General features: G+C 40.2%; 1 pseudogene across 1 annotated transcript; it reads left to right on the top strand.

Moving 5' to 3' along the window:
- The first annotated feature begins 24 nt into the window (after positions 1-24).
- Positions 25-21,458, top strand: LOC308607045 (ATP-binding cassette sub-family A member 10-like; annotated as a pseudogene). The gene is made up of 18 exons: positions 25-258; positions 608-711; positions 2,700-2,915; positions 7,157-7,298; positions 7,715-7,821; positions 8,927-9,630; positions 9,715-9,962; positions 11,624-11,704; positions 12,409-12,529; positions 13,408-13,525; positions 13,901-13,986; positions 14,991-15,199; positions 15,433-15,508; positions 15,570-15,664; positions 16,213-16,337; positions 16,526-16,672; positions 20,192-20,271; positions 21,186-21,458. The product of its transcript is annotated as an ATP-binding cassette sub-family A member 10-like (transcript).
- The last annotated feature ends 663 nt before the right edge of the window (positions 21,459-22,121 follow it).

Genomic DNA, 22,121 nt, shown 5'->3' with positions numbered 1-22,121 from the left:
TAATTTTATGGGAAACCTAAACAATTGCAACTTGGTTTTGTGTCCTCTAGTAATAAGTTCATATGATTAATTATATTTTTTTACACATGGCAGGAAGAACAATCGTTGGGACCCCTGATGAAGAAACCATGGACATAGTACTTGCAAAAAACTACTCTGAAATGGTGGGAAGTGTGTTTAATGATACTTGCTCATATTGGCCGAAGTTCAGTTGGGGACATAGAGTCCCAGTTATGAGAGAACACTTTGAATACTCAGGTAACTACATGAGAATTGATTCCAATCTTTTTTGCTACTTCATGGAATCCCCTATTGGGAATGACTGATAGAAAAATTAATAAAATCAAGAAAGGAAGTAATGTACTTTTTGTTCCTGAACTTAATGGTAAGTTTTTATTACAGAATGAGTCTCACTACTGTGGCAACCATTTAATAATATTCTTCTTTCTTCCAGTTTTGCAGAGTGCTTTAGAAATGCTCTAGATTGTGTAACCATGGACTTGGAGCAGACATTTAGATGTTTCACTTTAGAGCCAAAGTTAATGTTTTAATTCCATTAATTGTTTCCAGTGCATAATGATGGGAATGTTTTTCTTCCTCTTTAAAGAACATTGTTGGGCTATGCGTGATGAAATTTTTTGTTCCTTGACAACATACTGGCAAAGAGGGTTTGTGGCTTTTCAAACCGCAATTCATGCTGCAATTATAGAAGTAACTGCCTATTTTAAGTCTTCTGTATCCTTTCCCTCACTTGTAGTCTCTCCCTCCTCTCCCACCCTCTACCCCTACACTCTTAGGAGATGATGCTTTGCCTCTCCTTCTCACAGGAAATAGAACCTGTAAGATGGGAACACTCCCCAACTTCCCAACACAAACCCTGACAAACTATGGCCGTACTCCTCTCTACACTCACCCTTTTCCTCAGTTCAAAGGCTGGAAACTTTATCCCTTCAACTCTATCAGGAAAGTTGCACAACAGATTTTCCCTTTTGTGTCATCTTTCTTCAGCTTCCCCCTTTCAACTAGATACTTCTCTTCAGTATTTAAAATTATCCGTTTCTTCCCTTATTACCAAAACCTTCTCTCATCCATGTTTCCTCTTCAAGCAAATACTCTCCTTCCCTGTAACATCTCCACTTCTTGAAAGGATTGCCTTCACTTAAGGCTCGACTCAACTCATTATCATTTCTATTGCCACCACACCACCAAAAGGAATTTTTCTGAGGTCAGTAACAACTCTCATGTCAATCAACAAGTGACAGTTTCCTTCCTTGTCTTACTTGATCTTTTAACTAAATATCAGCATTCACCTGGCTTTCTTTCACTTTTCTAGCCATTCCTTCTCAGTCTTCTTGCAATCTTATCCATCGTTACACTCCCACCTCTTTCAATCTGTAGTTCCACAAGGTTCTATCCAAGGCATATTTCTCCACCCTATATACTTTCTCTACACAATGTCATCCATTTACATAAAGTTAATTACAATTTACATGATGGTAACTCCAGGAACCCTGCTTCAACTTGTTGACCAGCAGACTTTTCCTGTAAAGGACCAAATAGCAAATATTCTAGGCTCTGGGGGCCAGACGGTCTCTGTTGCAAATACTCAGCTCTGCTGTTGTAATGTGAAAGCAGCCATAAACCAATGTGCTTAACTGGTTCCAATAAAACTTTATTTGCAAACACGGGTGGTGGACGAGGTTTGTTCTACTGTAGTCCCAAGTAGCTGACTGTTTACTTTGATGCCCCATAAGCAATTCAAGCTAGTATGTTCCAAACTGAATGTGGGTGTTTTTCTCTAAATGTGACTGAGCCTTTAAAATTTTTTTCTCTATCTCAGTGAATGCCAAAGCCATGCACTTAACTGGGGAATTATCAGAGATCACTTCCTCTGCTTCACCCATCACATCCCATCTCTCATCCAGCCCTGTTAATTCTAAGCTCAAATCTACATACTTCTCTTCAGCTCTGCCACCAGCACTTGTCCAAGACGTTAGCATCTCTTGCCTGAACTGTGAGAGTAATTTATTCCTCCAGCCTCATCTATCTATCTATCTATCTATCTATCTGTCTAACACACCATATTTTAAAAAAAATTTTTTAACATGTAAAATTAATTTTTTATTGGAGTATAGTTACTTTACAATGTTGTGTTACTTTCTGCTATACAGCAAAGTGAATCAGTTATATGTATACATATATCCCCTCTTTTGTGGATTTCCTTCCCATTTAGGGAAGCACTGAGCACTGAGTGGAGTTCCCTGTGCTATACAGTAGGCTCTCGTTAGTTATCTATTTTATATATAGTAGTGGATATATGTCAATCCCAAGCTCCCAATTTGTCCCACCTCTCCTTCCCCCCTTAGTAACCATAAGTTTGTTCTCTACATTTGTGACTGTATTTCTGCTTTGCAAATAAGTTCATCTGTACCATTTTTCTAGATTCCACATGTAAGCAATATTATATTTGTTTTTCTTCTTCTGACTTACTTCACTGTGTATGACTATCTCTAGGTCCATCCACATCTCTGCAAATGTCACCATTTCATTCCTTTTTATGAATCTCACCATATTTTTAAAAAGCTGATAGAAATATGTAAATGCTTCTATATGAAAATGGAAAGAAACAAAATATGGTTTTCTTGTGTATTTCTTCTGTAGTTAACATAATGCATTTGTTTGTTGACAACCCAATTTAGGTCACAACAAATCGTTCTGTGATGGAAGAGTTGACATCAGTTATTGGAATAAATATGAGGATACCCCCTTTCATTTCTAAGGAAGAAACTACAATTGAATGGTTTATTTTTATTTGTGCAGTTTATTTCTCCCCTTTTGTATACATCATTAAACATTACAGAGGAATGAAAAAAATTTAAGATGACAGTGATGGGTCTCCCAGAGTCGGCCTTCTGGTAAGTTACCTGTGTATTACACATTAATACATTGGGAAACTCATTAGGTTATAAAGAAATGAGATACATTTACTAGTTGTTTTTGCATGAGTTCAATTTAATGACCTCACTTGTTTAAGATTTTATTTTTTTAAATTAATTAATTAATTTGTTTGTTTTGGCTGCACCGCGTGGCATGTGGGATCTTAGTTCCCTGACCAGGGATCGAACCTGTGCCCCCTGCAGTGGAGGCGTGGAGTCTTAACCACTGGACCACCAGGGAATTCCCTGTATTAGATTTTAATAGCAGTAGAAAATAAGCAAGGATTGTGCTTATGCTTCCCCGAGTTGAAGAAAAAAAAAATGTGATGCATGTATCAGTTAGCAGCAGAAAGTTTTCCTGATACAGAACTGTCCAAGGTAGCAGGGTTTGCACTGGCTAGAGATTTTTAAAATTCAGTTAATATTGCATTAGTTACTGGGGAGGGTGTTTGCGTAAATATGCTCTTTACCCCTCTTTCTCTTCAAAGACAAGAAATAGAGATTTTAAAAATAAGCAATATGCATAAAAAGTGTGGCTTTGACAATTTAACTTCCAAGAGAACCAACCCCATTACCAGATGCAGGCATCCTAGGTATTAAGGTAAAACTGATATATTTCTTTCTTTTGTGTGCATATATATACATTTATTTATTTATTTTTGGTTGCGTTGGGTCTTCGTTGCTGAGCATGGGCTTTCTCTAGTTGCGGTGAGCGGGGGCTACTCTTCGTTGCGGTGTGCGGGCTTCTCAATGCAGTGGCTTCTCTTGTTGCGGAGCACGGGCTCTAGGCACGTGGGCTCAGTAGTTGTGGCTCACGGTCTCAGTAGTTGTGCCTCACGGGCTCTAGAGCACAGGCTCAGTAGTTGTGGTGCACGGGCTTAGTTGCTCCGCGGCACGTGGAATTTTCCTGGACCAGGGCTCAAACCCGTATCTGCTGCATTGGCATGTGGATTCTTAACCACTGTGTCACCAGGGAAGTCCCATGATATATTTCTTATAAAATTCTTATATGTTTTAACTTCTTCCACATTCTTCCTGATCAGGCATAAATTTTGCTATAATATATTTAATCCAAAGAATGCAGAACTCCCAAAGAATCTTGAGAGTAATTTCTTGTATAAAACATTGTGAATAGATCATGAAATTATTATTATTATTATTTTTTTTCCTGTACGCGGGCCTCTCACTGTTGTGGCTTCTCCCGTTGCGGAGCACAGGCTCCGGACGCGCAGGCTCAGCGGCCATGGGTCAGGGGCCCAGCCACTCCGCGGCATGTGGGATCCTCCCGGACCGGGGCATGAACCCATGTCCCCTGCATCGGCAGGCGGACTCCCAACCACTGCGTCACCAGGGAAGCCCTTGAAATTATTTATAGTAATCCCTTTGCAACTGTACATTTCTCTTATATGAAATTCTAGTACTTTCAGTTCTATGAACCTTAACAATTGGGAGAATTTGGTTTGAATATACATGAATTAAGATTAGCTCCTGTTGGGGCTAATTTTTTTTAAAAGAGGGTGGAATAGGGAAAAAAATGATAAAACAAGGGTTAAAAACAAAATTTTTGCTCCATTTTCCCCTGTATTAGTTTTTAAGATAATTAACTGTTTCCCTAAAATCCTTGAAAGATGAACAAGTTTTAAACATTAGGTTTCAATCCACTGTAATTATTCTTATTGAAACTCCAGTTGTTCCATCTTTGGCCAAAGGGAGCTGCTTCGGGTTGGTTTCTGAGTTTGTTTGTTTGTTTTCTTTTATTTTGATAGTTTCCTTGCTATTTTGTGTGACAAGATGCCCCAGTTTCTTATAGTTGGAAAATATTTCAAGACCATTGTGTGAATGAAATATTCTTTGCTGTGAGATTGGTCATTGTTTCTAGGCTTCTCAGCAGACAGACAGAGACTAACTGTGTATTCTAAATTTTATATATAGACTAACACACACACATTAAAGATGTCTTATGAATTCATACTGACACAGTTCAAACATAGCACTATAGGGTTTTTACTTAACTTCCTCCATATTAGAACTGTATCTTTTTTTAGATGCACTGAGAATTCTGGTTCTCCAGGAGAAATACAGAGAATATTAAAATTAAAATATCCCTAATTATTCATTTGTTTTATCCAGAAATATACATACAACAGTCTCACAACATTAATAGTATTACTTCAATATAATAACAAAAAAATACTTTTTTAACCTATGCTCTCTCCAATCCCTCAGTTTTTTATAGTTGTACTGTATCTATAGTGACAAGGTACATATTATGCTTTTTTCTTTTTAAACACAGTTTAGCCATCATTCTACAGGTAACTACAGTATTTTCCAGTTAAACACTTTTATTTTGAGCAGATTCATGTTCAGTTGTAAGAAATAATTAGAGAGACTCCATGTGCCCTTTACCAGATTTCCCCCAAAGATACTATCTAGTAAAAGCATTGTAGTCATGGCCACATTATGGACATCTGTACAGTTAGATACAGAACGGTCCTGTGAGTACAACCACATTCCACTCTCTCTTCCCTGCCCCCGATCCCCTGGCAACCACTGATCTGTTCCCCGCTTCTATAATTTCGGTATTTCAAGAATGCTTTATAAATGGGGTCGTGTAGTACGTAACCTTTGGGGGTTGGTTTTTTCACTCAGCACAATTCCCTGGCAATTGATCCAAGTTGCTGCATTTATCAATGGTTTGTTGCTTTTTATTGCTGAATACTGTTCCATGGGATGACTGACTGTCAGTTTGTTTAACCCTTCAACCTTTGAAGGAGATGTGGGTTGTTTCCAGTTTGGGGCTATTACAAATAAAGCTCCTATGGATGTTCTCATCCAGGTATTTATATGAACAGAAGTTTTCATTTCTCTGGGATAAATGCCTACCCGTATGATTGCTGGGTTGTAAGGTAGTTTAGTTTCATAAAAAACTGCAGAACTGTTTTCCATAATGGACATGCCATTTTGTATGGATTATAGAAAATAATTGTGTTTGACTTGGTTTATGCCTTTATTTATATATTTACATATATCTGATGTTCTTATAAATTCAGTGAACATGAAATTTGTTCACTTTTTCTCATTTCTTTTCTCCTTAACTAATCTTTATATTCCATGCTCTTTTTACCTCAATCTGTGGCTCGCTCTTTCAAAAAATACCTTTAATTAATAGGAATAGATATCTTCATAGACGAAAGATTTACCTTATCTTCAAAATCAACTGAATAAGATTGTTATATATTTGGATTTGTAAAAGATTTTTAAAATTTCAAATTAAGTAATGAGAACTTGGGAGAGTTAGGAAAACTGTGATCCTTTAAGCTTACTGTTAGTGCACAGAGAAATGCTGTTTACTTGTGATAGTAATAACAACTTACTTTTCTGTGCTACCCAAAAGTTTATAAAAGACTTCCAAATGCATTATCTATATAAAGTTTCACACTTACGCTGAAAACCCTATATAAATCCAGAGGGAACTTTGCAGTTTATCAGTGTTTTCATGGAAGGTCAGTTTTTAAAAGTGAAGTCATTATCCTGTTTAAAACATCTCTTTCCATCTATTTCCACAGGTTGTCAGAAACAACCAGCCTTGACTACTGTGATATAGGATCACTGCTGTACACCTTTAACCCCCATGACACCTTTTGCTTTATTATAGTTTTGTGCTTCTTAGCAGCACTGCTGTATTCTGATTCTTAAAAACATATGCTGAGTGGCTAATGTCCAAAGCCATATAAGGATAAAAAAAATGAAAATGGGCTTTACTTAAACCGGGGAGATTTCAATTAAATGTTCAGAACAATTATATAAGGAAGTTTAGTTAAAGGGAGTTTAAAGGTGAGATTATTATTTTTCCCTTGACATTTATGTAGTCACTTGACTAAAACCAAATTATATGTAATCATATTAATTTTAAAATTCATTCTGTATTTGTAAAAATAATGATAATAATTGCTAGGCTGAAGTCTTCATGTGCATTATTTCCTTGAATCCTTGAAACAACCATAGGAGATAGCTATCACAATTAACCCCATTTTACAAATGAGGTGAGAAAAGATAAGAAACTTGCCCCTGATCACATAGCTAGAATGTACGTAGCCACATTTTATAGTAAATTTGACTCTAGTCTATTGGTTTGCAGAATGTGTACGCTGAAATATTTTGCAATATATACTCTGAACTATTGTGCGACATTCTGAATTAATCCTTTCTTTCTACCATAGGCTCTCCTGGGCATTGATGTATGCTGGCTTCATCTTCATCATGTCCATTTTCATGGCTCTGGTTGTAACATTTATCCAAATTGTAGTCATTACTGGCTTCATGGTGCTATTCATACTTTTTATCCTGTATGGCCTGTCTTTGGTGAGTTGTCAAAACATGTATCTCTCATCCTGTTTCAGGTCTCAGATATATGAGCAAAAAATAGTATTTCTTCAGGATACTGGTAGTCTAGAGCTACTTGTTTTGTATTCTGGTTTCTGTATGTTTTGAGAAAGTTTTTGTCAATGTGAGAAATGGATGAATATTCCTATTCAAGATTCTCAAAGGAAAAAATATACCCACTGGAACTTTTCTCTCTTCCTTCAGATAGCCCGGGTTTTCTGAAGGGTGTCAGCTCACAACAGACTTTAGTGTCATAGAACAAGTCTTATCCCATTTCACGGAATATTCCCTAGTGTCCCATGGACCATCAAGGACAATATAGGCATATTTAATGTAAAAATGTTATATTCATAATGCAAAGAAACTTTCATATAACCCTTGTTTTTCTTCAACAGTTGTCCTCTATGTATAAGGGGAACTCCGAAAGTCAGGACAATGGAAAAAGTGTAACTGATGAAATCATTCTCCTAACAATCTCAATAGTAAGAAAATATTTCTACCTGTATATATAGGATTTATAACCATGTGATATGCTTGCTCTTATTCAAAGAATGGGAAATTTAAATATCCCCCAAATACTTGCTCTTACTGTATTCTACAATCAAATGTAATGGTCGTAAAACCTGAAGGTATATTTCTATATAGAGTAATTGACAGTATAATATATACCAGAAATTCTAAAGACTAGATTGCTATTATTATCACTATTACTATACGTTGCTGATATATGTATCCCAAGACAATTTGAGGTGGTTTATAAGAAATATCAAAGGTGCTATGTGACCAAAAATCTTTTAAATATGGATTAAAGAAATAAGCTAATTTGAATAATGAAGAATAAAGAGAAAAAAGTAAGTGGAATTTTATACTGGGAAAAGATGCTGAAACAAAATATAAATATTATTTCCGTGCATTATAGTAAATGAGGCAGAACAGGGATACACAATGGATTACAGACTTCTTGTTTTCTCTTAATGGCAGAAAAGTTTAAGGGAGAAAATTTCCAAAATTTTTATAAATTCATAAATTTATAAAATTATATACATTTTCACACGGGTGTTTGTATATTGAATGTGTGTTCTTCCTATTTTGTCAGTATATGCAAAGACGTTCCATATGTCGTCATTTGTTACTGACCATTAATAAATGCTCAAGTTATACAGCTGTTTGATTGGGACGTATATTCATTAAAATGTAAAACTCTGGCTAACACAACAGACAAACGCCTTGCTCTCCATGATCGTGTGATTTCCATTATTCTATCTTCCAGTTCATTTATTCTTTCTCTGTGCCATTTAGTTGGCTATTCATTGCTTCTAGATTGCTTTTTGTCTCAGAAGTTGAATTATCTATCTTTTGATTGCTTCATCCTTATAGTTTCTAGTTCCTGGTTACAGACGTTTCTGTTTCTACAGAGAATCTTTCTTAATTCAGTTTGCATTTTTATTCCCACCTTTTTGAACCCCGGGTCTGGCAGACTGGGGAGCTCCGTTTCATCATGTGTTCTTTCAGGGGATTTCTCTTGCTCTTTTGATTGGGAGTAGTTCCTCCGCCTTTCTCTGTCTCTATGAATTTAGGGGAAACCCTTGCCTGTTGTGGTCTTGAAGGGCTGTTTCGCCGTGGGAGCGCCCCTGTGTAGGCCGTGTGCCCGGCGTCTCTGGTGCGAGGGCAGTTTTCGCTTTGGACACGAGCCACGTCTTCCTCGGAGTGTCCTGGCCTCTGCCACCTTCGCAGGGGGTGTGCTTGGAGTCAGGGGCTCTGCCTGTGCAGGACGTGAGACGGGACCTCCTCTCCGCTCGGAGGCTCTTGCCACCCTGTCAGGGGTGGGGTCTGTCCCCCGGCTGCGGCGGCTGCAGCCCTGAGGGTGGGCTCAGTCGGGCTCCGCTCCCCTTCGGTGCGCCCCCTGCCCCAGAGCGGGGCTCGCCGCAGCAGGTGAGGCGCCCGCGGTCGCGGAGGGCTGATGTGCCGCCGCGCGCGCGCGCGGCCGCGGCGCTGCCGGGATGCGGCCCGAGGTTGCGTCCTCCACGCCCCCTCCCACCCCGGTCTGGGGCAAGGCTGGGCCGTGGAGCGGCTGGGGCCCGGGCGTTCCTGGGCTGGGGCTGCCGGATCCGCACCTCTCCTCCCGGGGCGCGCCTGCCCTGCGTGCGCGCTGGTGCCCGGCTGTCTCTGCGCCGGCAGCCGCGGCGTGTTCCAAGGGCCCGGCTGGCCCAGCTGCGGTGTGGAGCGACGGGGGCCGCGGGGCTGGCTCCGTCGGGAGTGAGGGCGGCGGGGAGGCGGCAGCTGCGAGCGCGAAGCTCCCTTGGCCCTGGCTGTGGGCGGGCCTGCGCGCGGCCCTCCTTGTGAGTGGAGTCAGGCGTCCCAGCCCCTCTGTCTGTGCCTGCGGTTCCCCCGGCAGCCGAGGGGGCCTGTCTCCTCTGCGGAGGACCCCAGGACCCCAGCCTGTGGCTGGACCCGCTCGCTCCCCCGGGCCAGGGACCCCGGTGCGAGCCTTCTCTGCACATCACGCCCTGCGGGGGCGGAGGTGCCGACCGTGCGCCTGTCCTCGGCCCTGCTCAGCTGTGTGGACGTCTCCCCTGCAGCTCTGGTTGTACACGAGTTCCTCTTCCGATTTCCAGGTGCTTTTCCGTGAGAGCGGCTCCCCAGGTAGGTGTGATGTGATGTGTTTGTGGGGCAGGAGCTCCACATCCTCGTGCTCTGCCGCTGTGAACTCTCACTTTTTCTTCATGCTTCCGCTTAAAGATTTCTCAATTTCATCTCTCTTTTCTAAGAACCAGCTCTTACTCTCCTTGATCGTTTTCTATTTTTAGCAGTCTCTATTTCAATTTCATTTATTTCTGCTCTGATCTTTATGATTTGTCTCCTTCTACTAATTTTGGGTTTTGTTTGTTCTTTCTCTAGCTCCTTTTGGTGTACGACTAAGTTTTTTATTTGAGAGTTTTCTTGTTTCCTTAGGTAAGCTAGTATCCCTATAAACTTACCTCCTAGAACTGGTTTTGCTGTGTCCCATAGATTTTGGATCGTTGTGTTTTTGTTTTCATTTCTTTGATTTTCTCCAGGTATTTTTTCATTTTCTCTTTGATTTCTTCAGTAACCCAGTGGTCGTTTAGTAGCATTTTGTTTAGCTTCCATATGTTTGTGCTTTTTGCAGTTTTTTTCTTATAGTTGATTTCTAGTCTCATAGAGTTGTGGCTGGAAAAGATGCTTGATATGATTTTCTTAAATTTACCAAGGCTTGTTTTTTGGCCTGACATGAGCTCTATTCCGAGAATGTTCCATGTGCACTTGAAAAGAATGTATTCTGCTGCTTTGGGATGGAATTTTTTTACACATATCTATTAAGTCCATCTGGTCTAATATGTCATTTAAGACCAGTGTTTCCTTATTGATTTTATGCCTGGATGATCTGTCCATTGATATAAGTGTGACATTAAATTCTCCTACTGTTATTTTTATTTTTTTAAAAAATTATTTATTTATTTATTTATTTATTTATGGCTGCGTTGGGTCTTCATTGCTGCGCGCGGGCTTTCCCTAGTTGCAGCGAGTGGGGTCTACTCTTTGTTGCGGTGCGCAGGCGTCTCATTGCGGTGGCTTCTCTTGTTGCGGAGCACGGGCTCTAGGCACGCGGGCTTCAGTAGTTGTAGCAGTTGGGCTCAGTAGTTGTGGCTTGCGGGCTCTAGAACTCAGGTTTAGTAGTTGTGGTGCACGGGCTTAGTTGCTCCGTGGCATGTGGGGACCAGGCTCGAACCCGTGTCCCCTGCATTGGCAGGGGGATTCTTAACCACTGAACCACCAGGGGAGCCCCCCCGCATACTTTTATTGTATTACTGTCAATTTCTCCTTTTATGTCTGTTAATATTTACTTTATGTATTGAGGTGCTCCTATGTTGGATGCATATATATTTACAATTGTTATATCTTCTTATTGGATCAGTCCGTTTATCATGATGTAATGTCCTTCTTTGTCTCCTATTACAGTCTTTGTTTTAAAGTCTATTTTGTCTGATATAAGTAGTGCTACCCCAGCTTTCTTTTCATTTCCATTTGCATGGAATACCTTTTTCCATCCCCTTACTTACAGTCTGTGTGTGTCTTTAGATCTGAAGCGAGTCTCTTGTAGGCAGCACATATATGGGTTGGTTTGAATAAACGTCTCCATGTGAGAAGTATTTTTTAAGATTTGTATCAAATTTATAAGAAAATGATAAAATCTTCTATGGCAGAAGGCATATATTACCCATGGAGTTTGAGTCCCATAACGACGCTAATTCTATTTTTTTCTTTGCCTTTAGCCGTAACTTCAGAGCATCAGTTTCCTTTTTGTTAATAAGGTGTCTGGAAATGAAGTATGGAAAAGAAACAATGAGGAAAGATCCAGTTTTCAGGTTGGGAGAACATTAACATCTGAATATAATTTAAATATTTAATGTTTACAGCAGTACATTGAACATCATTTTATTAGGATGGATTTACTATCCACCTCTTGGCTAAGCCCACTGGACAGTGTTATTCTGAAAAAACAAAACAAAAATAAAAACAAAAATTGGGGATTACACTGAATGCAGTGATATATAGTTTCTAAGTCATGGATCTTACTGATTTTAGGCAAGTTGAGTATTTATCTTGTGAACTATATATGCAGTGGTTAAGCATCAAAGCTTGTTTTTCTCCTGCTTGTGGCAAGTATAGGTCTCTGAGTAGAAGACACAATAATGAAGAATGAGTTTGTTGTGAAATGTTTTGAAAAGGCAAGAGAAGCCAGTTAAGGTGATCATTTATGATGTAGTGTGATGATGATCTGGATGCAAACAGACTAAAAAGACTGATAAGTCTGTATTTGAGAGAATTTAGAGAGCTGGTTGACCGATGGGATAAAAGGTTTTAAAGAGAATAAATGGTCAAAGAGTATTTCACGGGACTTGGCTACTTGAGTGGGTTATTACTGTCCAGGGGAACCTTGTAGGTAATAAATTAATCATTTATATTCTCTTAAAGCAAAGAATAATGAGTTAATAATGGAAGCAACATTCTCTTGGTAGCTGCTCTACAGATAGAATTTCATTTTAATGTTATTTGATTTTCTCTGTAGAATCTCTCCAAGAAGAAGTGAAAATTATCCAAATCCAGAAGAGCCAGAAGAAGAAGATGAAGATGTTCAAACTGAACGAGTGAAAACTGCAAGTGCACTCACTACTTCCCACTTGGATGAGGTGAAAACAAGTGACTCAACCCCTGATGAAATAATGGGATAGTTAGCTTGTCCTGTAGAGTGGATAAACTGTTCGTTTTTTTTTGTTTGTTTGTTTTTTGCGGTACGCGGGCCTCTCACTGTTGTGGCCTCTCCCCTTGCAGAGCACAGGCTCCGGACATGCAGGCTCAGCGGCCATGGCTCACGGGCCCAGCCGCTCTGCGGCATGTGGGATCTTCCCGGACCGGGGCACGAACCCGTGTCCCCTGCATCAGCAGGCGGACTCTCAACCACTGCGCCACCAGAGAAACCCAAACTGTTGGTTTTAGCGTGAAAATTTGCTTTTGTTTCTGTAATACTTCCATGTGTAGGTCATATTCAAATCATTATCTTTGGGAGTACTTACCCTGTCATCACTCCTTTAATTTTCTCTTCTTCCATTACTTTGTGGGTTTTAATCCTCATTCATCAGTACAATTCAAGAATTCTTATATTTTTTTATCAGCTTTTAACAAAATCCCACATCTTTTTCAAGAGTTTCAATTTCATTTTGCAATATATTGAAACGTCAACAACTCTAAATAACGTATGAAAAAGAGCAAGTGAATTTACCCTGTATGAAAATCAATAACAAATGGGCTAGACATGGAGTTAATGCAAAAGGCAAGGTTAGCATAACAAAAAGGGAACATATTTGATTAGGAATTACTTTTAGAAGGAGTTGACAGAGAAGTCCTCGTTCATAAACATACATTTGGGTGTTTTATTTGAAAAAAGAGGCTGAATTACTATTAACACAAAATCTGGTTAAATTCATAGCCTAGGAAATGAAAGATAAAACATGAGTGCACAAAATATGTGACATTTAACAGGAAAATCATGCTTTCTCATGTTTTTCAGAAACCAGTAATAATGGCAAGCTGTTTACACAAGGAATACAAAGAGAAAAAGAAAAGTTGCTTTTCAACAAGAAGGAAGAAAAGAGCCATTTGGAATGTTTCCTTCTGTGTTGACAAAGGTTTCAATAACGTTTCCTCTATTAGAATGTTCTTTATTCTCTTTACTTAGGACTATGAAGGAAATAATTTTCCATTCTTTGAGTCTGTTCATATATCTTGGTTAACATGTGATTAGAAAACCACTTGACATGTCAGCAGAGAAACGTTTTTACTTCCAAATCCTGTCTCAAATCAAATGGCAAGAAAACCAACCGATTTTGGATCCAGAAGACCAAATTCTCTGGTGTAAATCCAAAGTCTTTCCGTAATATAGAAAATGATGAAGGTGCAGTTTGAAATGTTATTTTGTTTCAAAACGTTCCTGAGCTAAGTGATTTTAGGTTAGTTGACCTCCACAGTACAAATAGTGATGGGGAACCTTTCCCCACGTGAAGCGTTGGGCTTGCTGGGACACAATGGAGCTGGGAGAAGTACATCTATTAAAATGATAGCTGGAGAAACAAAGCCCACCGCGGGAGGGGTACATGGCATGGGAGGGGGCCAAGCTCATGGCCAGGGGAGATGTCCTCTTAAATATCAGTGTTCCGAGCAGTCAGTCAAATGATTTTCTTTTATTGAAGTATAGTTGATGTGCAGTGTTGTGCTGGTTTCTGCCGTACAGCAGTGACTCAGTGTTACACATACAGATGCTCTTTTTTAAATATTCTTCTCCATTATGGTTTATCCCAGGAGATTGGATATAGTTCCCTGTGCTCTACAGTAGGACCTTGTTGTTTATCCATCCTAAATGTAATAGTTTGCACCTGCCAACCCCAAACTCCCAGTCCACCCCTCTCCATGCCCTGCTACCCCTTGGCAACTACGTGTCTGTTCTCTATGTCTATGAGTCTGTTTCTCTTTTGTAGATAAGTTCATTTGTAGCCTTTTTGTAGATTCCACATATAAGCAATATCATATGATATTTGTCTTTCTCTGTCTGACTGCACTCAATATGAGAATCTCTAGGTCCATCCATGTTGCTGCAGATAGCATTATTTCATTCTTTTTATGGCTGAGTAATACTCCTTTGTATAAATATACCACACCTTCCTTATCCATTCATCTGTCAGTGGACATTTAGGCTGCTTCCATGTGCTGGCTATTGTAAATAGTGCTGCAGTGAACACTGGGATGCATGTATCTTTTTGAATTAGAGTTTTCTCCAGATATACACCCAGGAGTGAGATTGCAGGATCATATGGTAGCTCTATTTTTCATTTTCTGAGGAACCTCCAAACTTCTCTACAGTGGCTGCACCAACTTGCATCCCCACAAACAGTGCAGGAGGGTTCCCTTTTCTCCACACCCTCTCCAGCATGAAATGATTTTTTTTAAATAAGAAGGATAAACAGATGAAAGAATTTATAAAATATCTCTTGCATGCTCAAAAAAGATTGCAGCTGAATGGCCATTTTTATCTCCCTTAGAAGGAGGAGGATTGGAGTGAAAGCCAGATGTGAATCTGACATTCAGTGTTCGATGTAGGTGGTTTTAAATGGCAGCAGAACACCTCGGAAGCAACAGGAAGATGATGTCATCAGGTGTTTGGGGTACTGTCCCCAGGAGAACTCCTTGTGGCCCCATCTTACAGTCAAAGAACACCTGGAGTTGTGTTCGGCAGTGAAAGGACTGGGCGAAGAGAATGCTGCTCTTAGTATTTCAAGGTACAGAGAGAAGCCTCCTTCACACTATTTGTAGCTGGAGGAAGGGAGGGATATAGAAATTGCTCATTAAATATGGAAAGGAGCTGATGAACAATGTCTTTACTTTTCATGCACATAAAGTGGTTGAAAATCTGAATAAGAACCCAATCATAAGATTTATTATTTGGGACAATGTGAATGGGGCTTAGTGTACTCTTTTCAGATTGAAAATGCTAGGGTTACCTGCAGTGTGTTAGGTAGGGACATATCAGTGTTTCCTGCAGGTTGGTGGATGCACTGAAGCTGCAGGACTATAGCTGAAGCTCCCCCCAAGGCCTTTCCGAGGGAGTGAAGGGAAAGGTAGGACGGGGCTTGGGGTCCACCCCCAGGTCGGTGCCAGACGTGGTTCCTCTCGTTCCAGCTATGCTGCGCGCTGAGCATCCTGGGGAGCCCAGCGGTGGCGCTTCAGGACGAGCCATCGACAGGGATGGACCCTGAGGGGCAGCTGCACATGTGGTGAGGGGCTTCATGTGAAGTGCCCAAGTCGATAGTATAAGTCTACAGTGATGACTCATTTAGTTTTTAGTCTTGCTCCATTAACCTTTAAGACCCACACCCTCTATTACTTGATTCAGTGAAACTTGATACAGTATTCAGAATTCCTCAGGGGAGGAAAAATAGACATTTTAAGAACCACGTGGCCTCTGGAATGTATTCGACTGAATTTTCTTCCTCTTGCTGCTCTTCCCCCTGCCTCATTCTTCTTCTGTTTTATTTTTCAGTTATTGAAAATCCTACAGTGTGGTGTTTCTCTGTACTTCAACTTTTTTTTTTTAACAAACACTATTTTACTCAATTTTCAGGCAGCTACTTTTCATTCTGTGAGGCCTATTGATGTGATGATATAATTATGTAATGTGGTACAATTTTTCTTCTTTCTCTCTAGAGCAAAGATTTCTTTTTTCTTGTAACCAAATCAAACATTTTCTGTTTAGGCTTCTTTTTCATTCCCATTCATCTATTTTTCCCAAATTACTTTCAAACAATCCCTACTTCATCTTTAGGCTGGCAATTCGGGCCATGGTTAAACACACTGAGAGGGGGATGCCCTCCTGACCACCCACTACGCGGCCAAGGCCGAGGCCATGTGTGACTGCGTGGCCGTCGTGGTATCCGGAAGGCTGAGTTGGTTCCCCTCCAGAGCCAGCACCCGACCCCCAAGTTCCTGTAGAGAGAGTGTCTGTTCACTGTGAACAGCTGATGCTTCTTAGCTCCTTGATCTATGATCAGACACCTTCCTCTGCATCTGCAATTGAGGGAGAAATGAAGAGACACGTATTTTTTTCTTTCAGCTCTTCTTTCTCTTCCCTGGACTAGTTGTATTGGTTCCATTCAACATCTGAAAAAGCAAAGCAAGTTTGGTAAAGATTATTTACTAGAAGTAAAAGTAAAGGAACTCACCCAGGTGGGGCCTCTCCACACAGAGATTCTGAAGCTTTTTCCACAGGCTGCTCGGCAGGAAAGGTGAGGATGCTTTTGGCTTGGGTGACAGGTATAAGGACTTTCCAGCACGCATGGCTTAGTCTTACACTGGTCCGGACAGGAAGAAAGCCTCAGCTGCTTGTTTATTATGAAACAAGTTGTTTGGGGGTCACTAGGAAGTACAGAAGAAAGACAGCAATCGAAAAGTTATTTTCAGTGAGTGTTTCATACTGAGAATAGATGCATGGAGTGTGTGTGTGTGTGTGTGTGTGTGTGTGTGTGTGTGTGTGTGTGTAAATGGTGGAATGACAGAGTTAGGAAGTACAAACAAATATACCCATCAATTTAATGGTGTTTTAAATAGACAATGAAAATTCTGTATCAGCCTATAGCATTTTATCAAATATAAAATTGCCCCAATAGGGCTTCCCTGGTGGCGCAGTGGTTGGTCCGCCTGCCGATGCAGGGGACACAGGTTCGTGCCCCGGTCTGGGAAGATCCCACATGCCGCAGAGCGGCTAGGCCCGTGAGCCATGGCCGCTGAGCCTGTGCGTCCGGAGCCTGTGCTCTGCAAGGGGAGAGGCCACAACAGTGAGAGGCCCGCCTACCGCAAAAAAAAAATAAATAAATAAATAAAAAATAATAATAAAAATTGCCCCAAGAGTTCAAATAGCCTCGCATGCTTCAGAAAGATTGACTCTATCCTAAATTAATTGACTATAAATCATTTGATCCTCCCAATGGTTCCTTTAAAGTTGTATGAGGTCAGCTATGAGTTACAAGTAAGGATAACCAAATCCACGTGAATAGCAGAATAAGGTTGAATTTAACTGAAAGATGTACAGTTTTCTTATATACTACTTCTACTCATTTTTGAAAACAATATTTACCGAGCACCTACCATGTGCTGGAGACTGTGTATAGAGTAGTCAGTAAATAGACAAGGTTCTTATGGTGCTTGCTTTCTTTGTGAGGCAAGGGTGTTAAGCAAATGAAGATGCAAATGAGGAAATGACATTAAGGTAGGACTTTAAGACTGAGCAGGGTTTGGCCAGTCGAAGAATGGGGATAAGAGTCACTCTTTTGAGAAAACGTCACGTGTAAAGAATCTAAATCAGGGCTTCCCTGGTGGCACAGTGGTTGAGAGTCTGCCTGCCAGTGCAGGGGACACGGGTTCGAGCCCTGGGCTGGGAAGATCCCACATGCGGCGGAACAACTAGGCCCGTGAGCCACAACTACTGAGCCTGCGTGTCTGGAGCTTGTGCTCCGCAACAAGAGAGGCCGCGACAGTGAGAGGCCTGCGCACCGCGATGAAGAGTGGCCCCCGCTTGCCACAACTAGAGAAAGCCCTCGCACAGAAACGAAGACCCAACACAGCCATAAATAAATAAATAAATTTTTTTAAAAAAGAATCTAAGTCAAGAATGAGCTCTACGTGCATAGGATGGAAAGAAAGCTTATATCCATGATGTATAAAGAGATATCCAAATGGAGATGCCAATATACAAAGATGTAGGCCTGTAGCTCAGAAGAGAAGGGAAAGGTCATTGAGAGATCAGGTCTGTCAATAAACAAAGTGGGGCATCTTTAACACACAGATATAAGCCCATTAAGCTAGGAGAATGGATAAGGTCAAAAAAGAGATGGAAAGGGGAGAGGGTCTAGCATGGACCCCAGGAACTCTCAGTATTGAGAGTGGATTGAAGGGGAAACTGCCACCACCTCAGCAGCAACCATAAGGACAAATACTAAAGTGTGCAAAGCATGTCTGGAACAGCCCTGAACAAGAGAATTTCTGTGATGATGGAAATGTCCTATATCTGTGCTGTCCAGTATGGCAGCCAATACCCACATGTGGCTACTGAGCACTTCAGATTTTAAATTTTATTTATTTTAGTGAGTTTAGATATAAATAACCATGTGTAGCTATTAGCTAACATATTAAACAGAGCTGGTCTAGAAAGTTAGAAGGAAAATTATAAAAGAAGCTCTGAGAGAGAGAGAGAGGAAGAGAGAGAGTTTTAAGGAGGGTGTGTACAATTTTATTTAATTCTTTTGAGAAGCCTAAAAAATAAGGACCAAAGAATGTTCATTGAATTGTGCAACATGGTGGTCCTGGATGAGCTTATTTGGAGGCGGGAGGGCTAGAGGTCAAGAAAGAATTTTTTTAATAGGAGAGAGTTCAACAGGTTTTAATTCTTGTATAAGAGATTGAAAATTAAATGCAGAGAAAATAATTTGATAAAAAGGTCCCAGGGAGCATGGAAAGATGGGCTTTTGAGAGTAAGAACTATAACACAAAAGAAAGATACCACAGGCTGAGTAAGAAAGATTATCAGAGCTATTTTTAAGAATTTATCTTGGACATTAAATTTGGGACAATCAGATTTTTGTTGTAATCAAATTTTTATGACTAAAGACAAATATTTTGGCTCAGATTCATGCTTTATCAAATTTAAACTATTTACCTTTTTATTTAAAGGAGACTTTTTTATTTATTTGGCTGTGCTGGGTCTTAGTTGCAGCATGCAGGATCTTCGTAGTGACATTCGGGATCTTCAGTTGCAGCATGCGAACTCTTAGTTACAGCATGTGGGATCTAGTTCCCTGACCAGGGATCGAACTCAGACCCCCTGCATCGGGAGCGTGGAGTCTTAGCCACTGGACCACCAGGGAAGTCCCTAAAGGAAACTTCTTGAAAAATTCTTTGGTTATTTTAGCTGTCAAGTTCTTTCCAATATTGTAACATTAAAGCACAGTAGGAATGTGAATTGGTACAGCCACTATGGAGAACAGTATGGAGGTTCCTTAAAAAACTACAAATAGAATTACCATATGACCCAGCAATCCCACTACTGGGCATATACCCTGAGAAAACCATAATTCAAAAAGAGTCATGTACCAAAATGTTCACTGCAGCACTATTTACAATAGCCAGGACATGGAAACAACCTAAGTGTCTATCGACAGATGAATGGATAAAGAAGATGTGGCACATATATACAATGGAATATTACTCAGCCATAAAAAGAAACGAAATTGAGCTATTTGTGATGAGGTGGATGGACCTAGAGTCTGTCATACAGAGTGAAGTAAGTCAGAAAGAGAAAGACAAATACCATATGCTAACACATATATATGGAATTTAAGAAAAAAAAATGTCATGAAGAACCTAGGGGTAAGACAGGAATAAAGACACAGACCTACTAGAGAATGGACTTGAGGATATGGGGAGGGGGAAGGGTAAGCTGTGACAAAGTGAGAGAGTGGCATGAACATATATACACTACCAAATGTAAAATAGATAGCTAGTGGGAAGCAGCTGCATAGCACAGGGAGATCAGCTCGGTGCTTTGTGACCACCTAGAGGGGTGGGATAGGGAGGGAGGGAGGGAGGGAGACGCAAGAGGGAAGAGATATGGGGACATATGTATATGTATAACTGATTCACTTTGTTATAAAGCAGAAACTAACACCATTGTAAAGTAATTATACCCCAATAAAGATGTAAAAAAACAAACAAAAAAAACCACAGTAACCCTCACTCTCTCCTCCTCCCAGGTATTCCTCCATGATGGCATTTAAATTACCTGTCGAGGATGTTCACCCTCTATCTCAGGCCTTTTCCAAATTAGAGGCAGGTAAGTTTAGACATATTAAGACTTAATGTACGGTGCATATTTTCACGTGGAATACATATTAGATAACTTCAAGTAGAAAACTTACAACATCAATCAAACCTTGGAAAATTTCCACTGGAATAGTCTTAAAAATTTTGAAGGGAATGTATTGGTGCCCCTTGACTTGGCTTTCCTCCAACTGATTTCCCCTCTGCTAATGAGGAAACCCAGCTGCAAATAAGTCAGAATATTCTGTCCTGCTTCCATTGCATACTGTTGGAGCATAATTATCAGCGTGATAGCCCAAAGAACACCAAGGAGAGCTTCTGGCATCTCCATGTTTGTCAAAGTCAGAGGCTCAAGGAGCAAGACTATGGACCATGGACTCAGTCTGTCAATACTCTCTTTTACCCCATTGATCCATTTGTTTATATTAGTACTGGAACTACATGGAAAATACAGAGGGATGAGAAGTCAGGATTGATGAGGGGGTTCTGAACTAGTTCCAGAGACATTGACTAGAGTGCACGCTAGATACTTACGAGGTCTTGACATGTAAGAAGCATGGGATTCATTAAAAGGGGACCAGCATGGAGTATACTCCATGGTTTTATAAATGTAGACTAAAGGAATACCCAACAATTGATCTGGAGTCCAAAACGTACATGTGCAGAGAATCAAAAGGCTAAATACTGAAATAATAGGACACAAGGTACTCCTTAACAAGAAAGCTTACAGGTAATTTATACATGAATGTATTGCTATCTTTTGATTATCCGTATCAGCATTCTAATTTATCCTTCAAGAAAATTTAATTACTTGGCCTATATCTTAAAGTACCTCATGGATTTGAAGTCACCATTTATGTTGCCTACTTTGAAAATACTTTTGGTGAAAAATTTGTGAGCCACTAACGTCAGTCCCATTAAATGCAGTGAAACAGACCTTTGACCTGGAAGAATACAGCCTCTCTCAGGCTACCTGGGAACAGGTGAGTTTTTAAACCAGAGAGCATCAATCCAGGTAAACTTTGTGTGAATCTCTGGGTGCAACCATCTTTCAGAAACACCTTGACATTTTCGTTTTCTTATTTATTTTCTCCTACTTAGGTATTCTTAGAACTCTCCAAACAGCAGGAGCTGGGAAATTTTGATGATGAAGTTGATACAAGAGTTAGATGGAAACTTCTCCTGCAGGAAGAGCCTTAAAACCCTGAATCTCCTAATATTAGATTTTAGGTCTTACTACATTCTTAGTTTCCATAATTCTAGAATAATCTTTCGTTATTACTGCAATTAACAAAACATTCAGTAGTTTAAACATCCAATAGTGATTAAGGTTTTAAGTGGTTTTTAAAATTTTAGAATGGAGGGAAGAGGCAAAGATAGGAAAAGGTAGCAGACAAAATTAACATAACCAGACATTATATTAATCACTAATATAGGCCTATTTTGTGCTTAACATTCATTCAAAAATCACAAATGTTAGACAAGTTTTTTGTTATTATCAGTAAGACTGACCGCCGAGCACATTTTACAAATAAAACACTGTAGGTTTTTTTAAACCTAAACTTTAAGTATATCATCTTTTTAAAGCATGATTTGCTTAAAGACCAACTTAATGTGACATGGACTGTCAGAAGATCTAATAAGCTGATAGATGAAATTACACAGTATAACCTTTAGATATAATTATTATGTATTCTTTTTTTTTTTTTTGCGATACGCGGGCCTCTCACTGTTGCGGCCCCTCCCGTTGCAGAGCACAGACTCTGGACGCGCAGGCACAGCAGCCATGGCTCACGGGCCCAGCCGCTCTGCGGCATGTGGGATCCTCCCGGACCCGTGTCCCCTGCATCGGCAGGCGGACTC

The sequence above is a fragment of the Mesoplodon bidens genome (assembly GCF_964165515.1).
Source record: "Mesoplodon bidens genome assembly, chromosome: 19".
Classification (NCBI taxonomy): Eukaryota; Metazoa; Chordata; class Mammalia; order Artiodactyla; family Ziphiidae; genus Mesoplodon; species Mesoplodon bidens.
The sequence above is the reverse complement of the archived record's forward strand: the minus strand, read 5'-3'. Positions and strand labels throughout refer to the sequence as shown.